Source organism: Microcebus murinus, chromosome 9, assembly GCF_040939455.1.
Source record: "Microcebus murinus isolate Inina chromosome 9, M.murinus_Inina_mat1.0, whole genome shotgun sequence".
NCBI classification, from domain to species: domain Eukaryota; kingdom Metazoa; phylum Chordata; class Mammalia; order Primates; family Cheirogaleidae; genus Microcebus; species Microcebus murinus.
The window spans coordinates 44,754,112-44,769,200 of NC_134112.1; the positions used below are offsets into that span (position 1 = coordinate 44,754,112).

At 35.5% G+C, this 15,089-nt stretch overlaps 1 pseudogene; it reads right to left on the reverse strand.

Annotated features, from left to right (window-relative positions):
• Positions 1-12,831: 12,831 nt before the first annotated feature.
• LOC142873168 (uncharacterized) lies at positions 12,832-12,930 on the reverse strand (annotated as a pseudogene).
• Between the last annotated feature and the right edge of the window lie 2,159 nt (positions 12,931-15,089).

Here is a 15,089-nt window from a genome sequence, read left to right on the forward strand (position 1 = left end):
ACGATCATTCTTTTCATATTCTTTCTACCTTCTAGAATAGAAGATGGAATTTTATAATTTATAATTTTTATACATATTAGAATACATATCTATTCATAATTATATTCCAGGCATCTCCATGGCTTTGTTTGGGTTTTGCACTCTTGACTTCTAAGACCTTTCTGCTGACACTTGTGTGCATTATGATCACTCTCTTTACATATCTATGTTGCCTATGTTTGCCTCTTAACCTGCCCTGTCAAATTAAAAGGCCCTTGGAGATGAATGAGAGAAATGTTTTTAATATTTAATGAGTCCAATTTAGGTTTTAATTTCTCTGTTTTAGCAAATGCATGCAGTAAAATATATATTTTAGGCTTCTATTCAAACTGCTTTGCTGTATTACTGTTGGCAAAGAAATTTTTGCTCAAATCCAAAGCAATGAAATAGCTCATATTACAAAGTGACTGGAGTGATTCTGTCAACAGTAATTTTATTTTTTATTTTACTAATAATGTTAGAAGGAAAAACTTCAACTTGTTTGCTTTACCCAAAGGATCTTAAGGGCAAGCTGTCTAATTTTTTCTCAGCATAAATTCTTGAGGAAAAACTATAAAATACTAAAATCAGAAAAAAATTGTTATTGGCCCTAGAAGTTTGATGAATTTTTACTAGACAAGAATGGGAACAGGTCAAGGAAGGATAGACCAAAAATCCTTTGGAAGGGCCATGTGTCTGGGAAGCCTGAAAGAATCAGAGATCCAAACTCTGGCAAAAATTCGACTTCAAGTTGAATCTATTAACAATCAATACCCCTTTTGCAAGGAAATAGAAACAGAAATGTTAGCAGATCAATGAAAATATAACACCATTCTAAAGAAAGGCTACATTAGAATGCAACAGATAAAGATTTTCCTTGTGGATTTTTGTGTGGGAAATAGTCTTAAGTCAGTGATATCTTCCAGGTATATGACTGGTCAAGCTATAGCAGACCTCACAAAATAGAAAGGTTCTGAGAACTGGGGCCCCCTATGCCATCGTATCAAACTGTTCCAGAGAACTTTAGCCCAGGGTGATAAAACTATAAATAAGTAAATTTTACTGTTTGGTCAGGGAATTTCTGCAAACCAATGTTGTCCTGGCAAATGCTTTGCTCATTTGGATAAACAAGTCTCCTATTAGGATAAGTTTCTCCCTTGAGCAAACAGCTTGCTTATCTGGCAACAGTTAAAACACCTTGCTGTGCCACCAATCCCAAATTATTATTATTATTATTTGAGACAGAGTCTCACTCTGTTGCCCAGGCTAGAGTGAGTGCCATGGCGTCAGCCTAGCTCACAGCAACCTCAAACTCCTGGGTTCAAGCAATCCTGCTGCCTCAGCCTCCCGAGTAGCTGGGACTACAGGCATGCACCACCATGCCCGGCTAATTTTTTCTCTATATATATTAGTTGGCCAATTAATTTCTTTCTATTTATAGTAGAGACAGGGTCTCGCTCTTGCTCAGGCTGGTTTCGAACTCCTGACCTTGAGCAATCTTCCGGTCTCAGCTTCCCAGAGTGCTAGGATTACAGGCGTGAGCCACCACTCCCGGAGCCAAATTATTATATCAAAATTGTACCTGTCACAATCAGTTACCTGGTGAAAAAAAAACACTTGCCCCTAAACCTCATAAGGTCAAGCCCTCTAACCACTATAGATATTATATCTTGAGCTCTCCCTGTGGAGCCACTATTAAGACTGTAAATGTGGTGCTCCGTTAACACCTTTATTACAATAAATCTAATAGACTTAGCTTTGCTTGATCAACAGGTTTTCAGATGGTCTTTTAGGGAATTGATAGTTGATGATTCAGGAGTTCCCAAGATCTAACGGAGACCTCCCTGATGCCATAGCTAAGGCTTTTAGCTCAGAAACCATACATACCCTTGAAGCTTCTTGAACTTCATGTTCAGAAGTCTCTCCCGCTGCAGTGGTGAGGTAAAGTAGGTCTTGCATTGGGCACTCAGGTCAATATATTTACATGAAACCTTCTAATCCTGAGTTTATTTTTGTGTCCTTGGAATGAAGATTCCTCTTTTAAGAGCCCTTCGATTATTTGATCAAATTTGAAAACTCATATTTGGTGGGAAAACTTCCATACAATGTTTTGTTTTGTTTTTTTTTTCTGTTTTTGTCACTTTTTGTTGTGAGTCCATAGGGAAAATTGTAAGAAGGGAAAGGATAAGCATAGGTTCAATAAGTATGTCTCTCGATGCATCCCCTAAGGCTGACAAGTTCTGAAGATCTCATCACACCATTATCCTTACAGGACAAATTTTGCCTTGGACCACCTTCCAAATCTAATAAGAACATTCCTCAGTTTTGTCTTTGTGTCTCTGATAAGTACCTACGTTAGTTTCTTTTGCTTGGAACTGTGGGACTTTTTTTTTTTTTTCTTTAAGATCACAAGACCTGCTGTTGATCAGATCTTACCAAGTGTTGACGTTGTCATGGTGTCTTCCTTGACACAGTGAGCCAAACATGCTTTCACTCATGTGCATTTTTCTCTAACTGTCCTTACTGAACCAAGGATAATTTAAACTTACTGTGACCACTTAGGGAATTCCTGGCTTGAGCAAGATGAATTATTTGAGACACAAATTAGAACAAATGGGAAGAAAGCCTTGGGAGGAGATTCTACAATTTGTCCAAATGAGAGGTCATTTTTTCAGCATATGAGATTTCTGCCAGCCCCTGTCCCGGAAGGTGTCCTACTTAGGTGATTACTAAGCACTAACTTTTTAATCGTAAGATTTGATGGAATGGTTAGAGGCTTTAGTTATTGTTTAAATCAGCTGTAATGCTTTTTCTCTTGTTTGTATATGTGTAAGAATAGATTTTCTTTCCTCAAACACTTTTCTTCTCTTTGCAGAGTTTAGGTAATTAGTCTTTTACAGTGATAATTTCCTATCTATCTTAAGCTGCCTTCCTCTTGCTTCCTTCCTCCTCCTTACCCTTTCTTTTTCCCTCCCCCTTGGAAATTTGAATATTAATTTGTTCATGAACATTCCCTTGTCATTATGTGTAAACTCTGGAAATATTCAGTGCAGATATAAAGTCAAGAACCTCAAAACGTAAAAAAAAGTTTTACAAAATATTAAATTATGTTTCTTTTGTATACTCTTTCTTGTCAAAAACGTGACCCAGGAAAAGTTGACTGCGACGCTAAGTAATTGTTGTGGCACCTACATATTTATAAAAACCTCCACACTTAGAACTTTAAGCAAAATTCCACAGTCTTTAAATATTTTTAATATTTTATTATATTTATTTGTAATTGAAAAATCAGAAAAATCTATTATGCAATTCATCCATGTAACAAAAAACCATTTGTATCCCATAAATCTACTTAAATAAAAAATGAAAAGAAAAATAGACAATTCTATCAATAAATTAGGATAATTTAATTTTATTTTAAAATCAAGACAATGTCTTCTTATAAATTTTGCCAATATGTAAAAATTTTTAGCAAAATATTTTAATTAGTACAAGATGAGTTTAATTTTTCATGATTTAAATGTTAAAGATTTTCTACATTAGTTTCATGAGTCCAGTATGCTATTTTGTATCCACAGATTTTTTTAGGATTAAAAAAAAAAAAGTGTGTTTAAATGAATACCTAATGAGAAATGTTTTTAAAATCATTTAATCTTTTGAATCCTTATTATCTGGCCAAAGATGTCAACAGGGCCAAAGTGGAAAAGTCCTGATTTAAACCTAAATTACGAATCTAATCTGTTTTGTCCAAGATTTTACCTTCACTATGTGGATTTGGATTCTTACATAAAAATGCTTCAGAACTAAATTTCTCTAGAAAGGGATTTTTAATAGGCTAACATATATGACACTAAAATTTGATTTCTTTAATTTCTAAAAGTTCTAGGAATATTAGATTTAGGTAACAACTTATTAACATATATAAACCAATCAGAAGAATTCTTTTATTTAGGCCGGGCGCTGTGGCTGACGCCTGTAATCCTAGCTCTTGGGAGGCCGAGGCGGGCGGATTGCTCAAGGTCAGGAGTTCAAAACCAGCCTGAGCAAGAGCGAGACCCCGTCTCTACTATAAATAGAAAGAAATTAATTGGCCAACTGATATATATATAAAAAAATTAGCCGGGCATGGTGGCACATGCCTATAGTCCCAGCTACTCGGGAGGCTGAGGCAGAAGGATCACTCGAGCCCAGGAGTTTGAGGTTGCTGTGAGCTAGGCTGACGCCACGGCATTCACTCTAGCCTGGGCAACAAAGCGAGACTCTGTCTCAAAAAAAAAAAAAAAAAAAAAAAAAAGAATTCTTTTATTTTGTAAGACTTTATAATATAACTTGTTAATACCTTCTGGAGATAGGAAAATATTTGAAATCACCCAAGAAGAGGTAAAGACTTTCTTCAATCACAAAAACACAAAGTTTGCAGATTTAGTTCTACCTCAGCCACAGTAGAAAGTAAAAAAAAAAAAAAAACACACACACAATGCAAAAACTCCAGTCCAGATATCAAAAGGCTATCCTTCTTTCCACTAGACACAAAAATATTTTCTTAATTGATAAAGGTTCACCAATAGTCAAACAGAAAAACAAGCCATATTCTCTATTATCTCTCACCTAATTGAGATTGGATCCCCATCACTCATACAGAGATTTTTAAATGGCAAAACCACAGAATAGATTACCAATTATTGTCGTAATCAATAAAGAAACATTTATTGGACACACACAAATGAGATTCTTGTATATGGGGTGCTCATCTGACTATCTGGCCAAGACCAGCTTACTAGACCACTACTAGTCCCTACTCCTAGATGCAGAAAATGACTAAGTGCACTCAGTTAAATGAGACATAGATCAACTAGCAGACAGGAACCAGAAAAGAAAACAAAAATGAGGAAGAAAAAAGAAATGGGGGAAAAAAACTAGGGAAACAGCACGTCAGCAAAGGTAAGGTCAGTTGGAAATCACTCCGGGAGGCAAGAAAAGACATGCCTAGGCTTACATAACTCATTAAGTTCACTTCTCAGGCAATGCAGTTCTACTGAAACCAGTGGGTAAACCCACTTGGTTGTCTTGGTGGATGACCTATCAACATTTTAAAGTACAATTTTCAAAGAATTAAAACACAACTCATGTAGAAAGAACACAAGTCAAATATTTGGTCCAATTTTTTAAATAATGACTGAAGAACTGTGAAGGAGCCAGGTGTGGTGGCTCTCACTGTAGTCCCAGATACTTGGGAGGCTGAGGCAGGAGCATCGCTTGAGCTCAAGAGTTTGAGGTTGCTGTGAGTTATGATTTTGCCACTGTGACCCCCCTCTCGAAAAAAAAAATACTGTGTGAAGGGTCTGAGATTTTACCTTACTTGCAAGCTAAATAGTTGCCTGCTAATGATTAACAGATGCTGGCAGAAGATATAAGACTCCTGGGTTAAAGCAAAAAGTTTATTACTCATGGTACAGCAAGCAGCATGAGCATAAGCATATTTGGTACCAGTTCTCCAAAGCACGATTTCCACACAGTGATATTAAGTAGGCTAGGTGATGCCTACACGTGCAGTGGATTGCATTCTAGGAGAGGAACTCTGAGTTAAGGTAATCTTTATCTTTTATAATACACACACTAAGCATGCCTGGCCCCCTATCTGGAAGGAGACCTACCTATATCTTCCAAAGGCTATATACGAACCTGCATGTTGCTTTGGAAGGAAAAACTGTATTATTTTTGAAAAATAATTCAGAACAAAGGCAGTCAGTACCTACACTCATAAGACATGCAGAAATGTGAGAGAACCATAGATAATTGCCTTCATTGCTAACATCAGCAAGTGAAATGGTGAAGCTAATTCCAAAAGCATTTTGAGGAAGTATCTAAAGGCACTAAAGTAATATTAGGATAAGATTGCTAAGTTAGATATAAAACTGGTTACTTCTCAGTAAAAAGACAACAAAACCCAACATAATTCTGGAAGTTATCTATCACACATAAATCTACAAAGATAGCATGAATTTCACAGTAACTGGATTTTAATCAAATATTCATAGTAAAGAGTAAGGTAAAACACAAGTAAATGTGCAGTTTAATTTTCTAAAAGAATTAAATAATCATCAGATGTATTTATTAAGTAATTATCCAGTATGGCATTGAAAAGAGAGACCATAGGCTCTTGACTTTATTTCCAAGGTTGGCATCATTTTCATAAACTGTGGTCATAATGTACTTGTTCATAATTTGGTGCCATTGCATGGATACTGAGAATGTCCTTACCTTATCTTGACTGTGTATAAGTAAACTTCTATGCATCCTTCAAATTTTACCTACAGCTGTTAGGAAAGACAAATATCCATAGTTGTCTTGACTATACTCAGGGTGCAAAACTAACATTATACAGATCACTGAGATACACAGTTTTCTTTGGTAAGTTTGCTCACAGCCCAGAGGAAAAGAAATAGCATGTTTCCTACCCAGGGATTTGCCAATTGTATTCATATTTTCAAAGATCAAACTTTTTGCTTTGTTAATGTTCTCTATTATTTGTCATTTTCAATTTCATTGATTTCTGCATTGATATTTATTGTTTCTTTCTTTTGACTTATCATGGATTTAATTTTTGCTTTTAGATTCCTAAGGTAGAAACTTAGATTGATGTTGTTACATAGCTCTTCATGTATAATATAAACATTTAAAATTATAGATTTTTCTCTAACCATTGTTCTAGGTATATCCTGCATATTTTTACATAAAGTATTTTCATTATTATTCAGTTGAAATATTTTAGATTTCATTATAACTTTTTCTTTAACCCTACAATGGTCGCAATGGTTTATATAGAAGTATACTAATAACCAAATACTTGGGGAATTTTCTATGTTTTTTGTTATTATTTTCTGTTTTTAATCAACTATGTTGAAGTATAATCTTTGTACCAAAAACTGCATTCAATTCAAGTGTACAGTTTGATGAGTTTTAGCAGATATATGACTCTCATAGTAGCACTGCCAATCAAAATACTGAATATTTCCATCATCTTCCAAATTTTCTCATGGTCCTTTGCAGTATCACTCTCTACATCGTAGATAGGTTTTTTTAATTTTTGATTTTGAAAATATACTATGAAAAAAATAGTCAAAAGAAACTTTTAGTGGCTATAATAATACCATATAATATAGACTGTAAAACAAGGATAATAAAAGGGAATTATAGGAAGATGATTCAAATGATCATGAGACATTATCCAAATAGACCATATCATAGGTCATATTAAAAAAAAAAACCTCAGCAAATTAAGAAAAAATAAAATCATACAAAATGAGAAGGGAAAAGCAGCCTTTTAATAACCCAAAGGCAGCCTGGTATGGTCTTCAAGAAAAAAACAGAATAGATTTGTTCTAGAGCATAGTGTCAGTTACATACTATTAAAGAACATACTGAAGGATAAAATTTGAGTGTATATATCAAGTTTGTAGAAAGCTTGAGAAAAAATAATTTTATTTGCTATACTTTATAATATCTTATTCTCAAAAAAATATGTTAAAATTTTGGCAAAGTATGCTTAATTTTAATAGGCTTATTTACAAAGATATTTCAATATCCTTTACTGCCAAAGACTAAATCAATGGAATACTAGAATTTTTATTTCCTCCCTGTTAAAATATAAATTGATCTTGAAATATTTAGTCTACTTTTAACAAAGGGAATAAGAAATTTTTTTACCTTCTAAGTAATCTGCAGGACTAGCAGAAATTCTGTATATCACCAGGATAATTTCCTGTACTTTATACTGACTTATTTTGTCATTGATTTTTTTTAAAAGTTCATTACTTTGAAGAGCTAAAGTTCCTTATAATTGTATTATCTTCTATGTTTATTACAAAATATTATTATCACGTTAAGTGTAATCAAGCTCATGATTATCAGTCATGCTCTAAGGCAACTCTTATCAATCAAATGAAGAAATCTTTTCTGATAATTATTTTGTTTTCTCAAGATCAGATCCTAAATTCAAAAGAAGAAATTTAGGATAGATTTAAAAAAAAAAAATGTTTAGCTGTGATAAAATATATACAACATAAAATTTACCATTTTAATTATTTTAAAGTGTGTAGTTCTGTGGCATTAAGTATATTCATATTTTGTTTGCATCCATCACCATCATTCATCTCCAGAACTTTTTTATCTTCTCCAACTGCAACTCCATACTCATTAAACAAAAACTCCCATTTGCCTCTCCTCCTACCCCCTGGTATCCACCCTTCTACTTTTGGTCTCTTTCTTTTTGATTACTAGGTAGCTTATATAAGTGGAATAATACAGTATTTGTCCTTTTGTGATTAGTTTATTTCACTAAGCATAATGTCTTCAGGTTCATTCATGTTGTAGCATTTGTCAGAATTTTCTTTCTTTTTAAGGTTGAATAATATTCCATTATGTGTATATACCACATTTTGTTCATTTATTCTTCCATTGACAGACATTTGTATTGCTTCTACCTCTTGGCTATTGTGAATAATGCCTCTATGAACATAGGTGTACAAAAATCTCTTTGAGACTCTGCTTTCAATTCTTTTGGATATATACCCAGAATTGGAATTGCTGGATCATATGGTAATTTTATGTTTAATTTTTTTTTTGAGGAACCAGCATACTAGTTTCTATAGCAGCCTTACCATGTTATATTTGCCCAAGCAATACATAAGGGTTCCAGTTTCTGCACACCCTTGTCAAAACTTGTTATTTTCTGTTTGTTTGATAATAGCCATCCTAATGATTGTGAATTGGTATCACACTGTGGTTTTGATTTGGATTGCCCTAATGATTAGTAATCACAAAGCATCTCTTTGTGTGCTTTTTAGACATTTATAATCTATTCAAGTCCTTTGCTCATTTTAATTTAGGTTGTTTTTTTCTTGTTGTTTCTTGCAAGCATTCTTTACATATTCTGCATGTTAACCCCTTACCAGATATAAAATTTGGAAATATTTTTGCCCTTCGATGGGTTATCTTTTCACTCTGTTGACAGTGTCCTTTGACACACAAAAGTTTTAAATTTTTGTGTGATCTAATCTATCTACTTTTTCTTTTGTTGTCTGAGCTTTTGGTGTCATACCTAAGAAATCACTGATGTATTTGTTGCCATGAAACTTTTCTTCTATGTTTTCTTCTAGGAGCTTTATAGCTTCATTTTTTTTTTCCGTAAAAGTCATTTATGGCACCCCATTGAATGCTAAATTTAACTTAATTTTTTTATTTTAAAATATTACAGGGTACAAATAATTTTGGTTACATGAATTGCTTTTATAATGCTTGAGTAATAGTCATAGGAGTGCTGTCACCAAGATATTGTTCATTGTACCCATTAGGTTAGTTTTTTCTGGAACCTCTCCTCCCCACTCCCCACTGCTTGATTTCTGTTGAGTTTTACTTCCTCTATGCACATGTATGCTCATCAGTTAGTTCCAATTTAATAGAGAGTACATCTGGTGTTTGTTTTTCCATTTCTTTAGATATTTCACTTAGGATACTGGTCTCCAATCTCACCCAAATTGTTGCAAAAGGCATTAATTCATCATTTTTATGGATGAGTAGTACTCCATGGTATATATATACCACATTTTATTAATCTACTCCTGAATTGATGAGCACTTGGGTTGATTCCACATCTTTGCGATTGTGAATTGTGCTGCCATAAACATTCAAGTGAAGGTGACTTTTTGATAAAATGACTTCTTTTTCTTTGGATATATGCCCAGTAGTAGTATTGCTAGATCAAAGGGTAAGTTGACTTTTAGTTCTTTGAGGAATCCCCATACTGTTTTCCATAGAGGTTGTGCTAATTTGCAGTCCAACCAATGGTGTATAAGCAGCATTCCTTTCTTATGGTATATAAGCAATAGTGCATAAGCATTCCTTCTTTAAACTGTGTAAGGTAGTTATCACTTTAAATGGTGTATAAGCATTCCTTTCTCTCTGCATCCACAGCAGCATCTATTGTTTATGGACTTTTAAATAGAGGCCATTATGATTAAAGTGATATCTCATTGTGGTTTTAATTTGCATTTTGGTTTTAATTTGCATTTCCCTGATGATTATAGTGAGTGACATTGGGCATTTTTTCACATGTTTATTGGCCATTTGTCTATCTTCTTTTGAAAAGTTTCTGTTCATGTCTTTTATCCACTTTTTAATGGGGTTGTTTAATTTTTTCTTGCTGTTTTGCTTGAGTCCTTTTAGATTCTGGTTATTAGTTCTTCATCGAATATATAGCTTGTGAATATTTTCTCCCATTCTGTAGGTTGTCTATTTGCTCTGTTAATTATTTCCTTGGCTCTGTAGAAGCTTTTTAATTTAATCAAGTACTATTTATTTATTTTTATTGTTGCTATGTCTGCCTTTGGGGTCTTGCTCATAAATTCTTTGGTTAGGCTGATATCTAGAAGGGTTTCCCCCACATTTTTCTCTAGAATTCTTATGGTTTCATGCTTTATCCCTCCACTTACTCAAATGGGGGTATGTGGAGCATATGTTGAGTAAGAACCTTTGCTTAGTTTTTGGGTGCTTTGATAGCAACCTAGGTTCTGGATAAATGCCTTAGTAATGGATATCTTTAGTGTGATGCTTTTCTCAGTTGCTAGTGGTTTGTGTGGTGCAGCAGTGGTGAACTGGCAGGTATGTGGGCAGATACCCTGTCTCTCTTTGATGAGAGAGGAAGGATGGCTTTGAAATCCTTTCTCTATTCCCAGCCCTGTGGTCTTCTTAGCAGTGTGTATTGTAATGGCATGCCCAGTTTAATCACTGAGACAGTAGATAGCACTTGTGGGTGAGAAACGACCTCACCCTGTATGACTGAGTCAGTAAATGTTAAAAAGGGCTGTGTAAATTGACCTCCCTGTCAGTAGGTGTCATTTGCCAGAAGAACAGGTCAGGAGTGGCTGGAGTGGCCCTACCCAGCCAGAAAGTCTGCTTGCAGAGACCGGGCTGCCTGAGATTCACAATCTGACTGTCCAGCTCTTACAACTCTCCCAGCCTATATGTCTGTCCTGCTAAAGTGCATCTCCATGAAACACCAGCAGGCAGGGAACTCCCAAATTGGGCACCCTGGGTCCACCCCACACTCCCAGAGGGAGAGGCATGAGTCTCACTTTCCATAGAAGCCTCTGCCTGTGGTACACCCCACTGGGAGGAGGCAGCCACTTCCCTACCTCTCAGCACAACCTTCTCTCCTGTCTGGAATGGGTGGTGGAGGGGTCACAATTCATGGTCAGCCCCAGTGCCCAAATATATTTTATTGCTATGACACCAGAGGCTGCATGGTAGAATCGGCCCTAATCAAACAGGGCAGTTTTCCTGTGGGGGTGGGTGATACTCTCCCAGCTCACCACATCTCAGAATCCCACTGCATTCTACTGTCAGATCTGTTCATATGGGCTTTCTTGCCACCTGGGTCAAAGTCACAGACCTCCTCTTGTGTCTCCAGCATCCTGCTTGAGTCCAGAGGGGACCAGGTGTAGCCTGCTTGTCTGACTCACTGGACTGAGACTTTGTGAAATGCCATTGGGCAGGGAGTTCCACAATTGGACACTCCAGATCCACTGCAGGCCTCCAGAGGGAAAAGTGTAGATCTCACTTTCCATAGACACCTCAGCCTGTGGTACACCCTGCTGGGGGATGTGGCTGCTTGACTACTTCTCTCCTGACTGGAATGGGTGGGGGAAGGGCCCCTACTCTTAGTCCCATTGCCTGAATGAACCCTGTCTGGTTGCTATGGCACCTGGGACAGTGCTCCAGGCTCTTCCTCACTGCAGAATCTGCCCCAAACAGGGCGGTTTTTCTGTGGAGGGTTGTGGGCACTCTCCCAGCTCCTGTCCCAGAACGCCACAGTATTCTACTATCAGATCTGTCCACATGGGCTTCCTTGCCACCTGAGTCCAACTCACAGACCTTCCCTGGTGTCCCCAGCAACCCGCTCAAGTCCAGAGGTCATGGGATCCAGCCTGCTTGCTGACCTGCTGGTTTGTGACCCTGTGAATCTCCTTCAGGCAGGAAGTTCCTGAATTGGGCATTCTGGATCCTCCACAGGCCCCCAAAGGGAAAGTTGTGGGTCCCACTTACTCTGGAAGCCCCAGCCTATAGTACACTCCCATTTGAGAGGTTGGTGCTCGCCATATTCTCTGCCAAAAGTGTTTTCCTTGTTGCAGTGGGTGCGGAGGGGCCAGGAAGGAAGCATCTCAATGGAAGAAAGTCAGTTCTCCAGCCTTTTGGGACACTTTCCCCGGTGGGGAGCTCTGCATGGAGTGTCCAAGCTCCAGGATCACAAAAGTTCTCCCCACTATCCTGTGTTTGCCATTGTGTTTGGGTTCATGGGTGTGGAAAACCCTCCAAGAAACTTGGTAGCCCACTGGCTGCCATATGGCTGTGGAAGGGTAAGAGGGATCCCCCCTTACCCTTTCACTGGGCTCAGAACTTCTCTGAGTTTAATCCTCACTGATATCTTTTTTCCTTTATCTTCTACCTTCTCTGCTTTGCAATTTTCCTCTGTGAAATCTTCAGCAGGCTCTAGCATCTCTCTCTATGACCCACACCCACTGTGCATCTCTTTTCTTCTCTCCTTTTTCATAATTTCTACATTCCTGCTGGGATGGTTTGACAAATGATGTCTCTAGTCACCCATCTTGTCCCCTTCCTCTTTGTTTTACAGCTTTAGAACTTATTTTTGAAAGTTTGACTCATCTTAGGTTAATTTTCGTATATGGTATAACATAACGGTTTAACTTTATCCTTTTGTATGTGGATATCCAGTTTTCCCAACATCATTTGCTGAAAAAAAATATGGAATGCTTCACAAATATGTGTGTCATATTTGTGTGGCCACATGCTAATGTTCTCTGTATTTTTCCAATTTTAGTACATGCTAAAGCATGTACTGCTGAAGCAAGCTCTAAGATGTCTTATAAAATTAAAATTATCTTTGAGATTTCTCAAAGAACCCCTAGAAAATCATAATGATTTGTATATTTATTACATAAAAAGAGAAATGCTAGAAATATTTTATGTTGCTTTACTTGTACCTCTGAATTAGCTTATCACTATTATGGGAAATTTATGGGAAGAATTGTCAAATCAAAGGATAATTTGGTACAGATAAAATGTTATTCATATAAAAATTTCTGAGATTGTACATTTTGCAAAATAGGCTGACAGGCTCAAGAAATTTGTTAATGTCCTCATTGTCTATAATATGATCTTATCCAAGAAAAAGATTGATGAAATACTTATGAAATGCTTATGTATTATACCTAAGTGGAGAAGTTTTACTCTCCTCAATTTTGATATTGTTAGTTACTGTAATAAATCAATTTCATCCACTTAATCATATTATTTAACAGGTAGTTCTGCTTTGTTATTAAAAAAACAACAATAACCATTTTTCACCAGAAGCTATACTCTTAAATTGTTCTTCAAGAAAAGGACTTGAAAAACTTATGATAAAATGTATAATCCATGTATTGGGAAATAAGTATTATACCTCTAAGAAATTTTTTTATTTGGGGAAAAAAATCGTTGGAATAGCCTAATAGCACTGCTCTTGCAACATCAATGAAAACAAACAAACAAACAAATAAACATAACAATAATTTTAGAAAACAAACCAGTTAAGTTTTTAAAGACTGTGCTAAATTTTCAAGGTCATGAAAAGGGTTTTGCTCTTTTTTATACAAAACATTTAGTTATGTGTCTATATATATTTTAACATGTCTATCTATATTTTAACATAACATTCAGTCCCCAAATAAAGCATATTTCATTGTACATATTATTTTTGACAAAGTAGCCTTTGTCTTACATAATTTAAAGGAAATTAGGCAGCATGATTTTCTTACTGAACAGGAAGGAGTCTGAATTTATCCTTATATATTTAAAAATTATCACATATTAAAATTTAAAATATTTAAAAATTGTTAAATATTATTTTAGATAAGTGCTTGATAAGGTAGTCTAAAATAAAATATTCACTTAAATTCGCTTTTTTGTTATATACCATATAAAAATAGGCAGGTGATTTTTAAAAACTTGAAGGAGAGTTAATAAGTCAAATTAAGATTGGCAAATGTCAGGTGGTAAAATTATGTAATAGTTTATGGACAATTTTCTAAAGAAAAGCTAATAGTAAGTTTATGTTGGTCAAAGGAAAAAAGCCAACAATTTTTATAATAAAATAATTCGCAATAAAAGGGGAAACTTTTCTAATAGTTATATACATAAATTTTACTTGTGTCTAGGCATTCATGAGGTAAATATGGAGGCTGCTCAGGAAAATACTGAATTTTAAAATTCTTTTGTTCAGAAGAGTATTTTGACATCTTATTCATTTTATATGGCAGATAAAACTGACATTCTTAACACTGTTTACCTTATCACAATTTGGCAGCTGAAAATGGAAACATACATAGTGTTTGTGGTTTCAAGATAGAGACAGGATAATCTGCCTTCTTTTTCTCTAGCCTTTGGTCCTCATAAATTCAAATGTTTTGTTAATGGCAAATTCAGTGTGCCTCAGGCTTTCAAGAATGATACAGTCTTCCTATTTTTTATGACACTTAAGTTCTACATGACTTCTGAGCCTTTCAAAGAACCTTGTTTTTAATCATTTTGTGTGTGCAGCCAAAGAAATTTCAGGAAATGGGGTTGTTCGAAAATACTTTCAGTCTTATTTTGGGTAATTGTTGAGCATCCCTTTAGCTTCAGAAGGTACTTGTGCAAACCTCTTTTTTATCTACCTGCTCCTGCATGAGCCTTCTAGATTCCTGTTATTAAGCTTCCAAAATAAAAAACAGCTGAATGGATTACTGTTATTTGAATATTCTAATAGTATAAGCTTTAAGGCGTGAACAAATGGTGTCACCCAGGGATGCCTAAAGAAATAGAAGAGAAGGAAGAAGGGGTGTTAGTAGGCATCATGCCCCTACAAAGCTAGTTGAATTTTGGGTACAAAAGCAATTGTATTATTGCTGAATTAAGGAATGTGCTTATCACACTAACAATTTTTTTTTTCAGAAAAAGAAATATCAATGAAACTATAT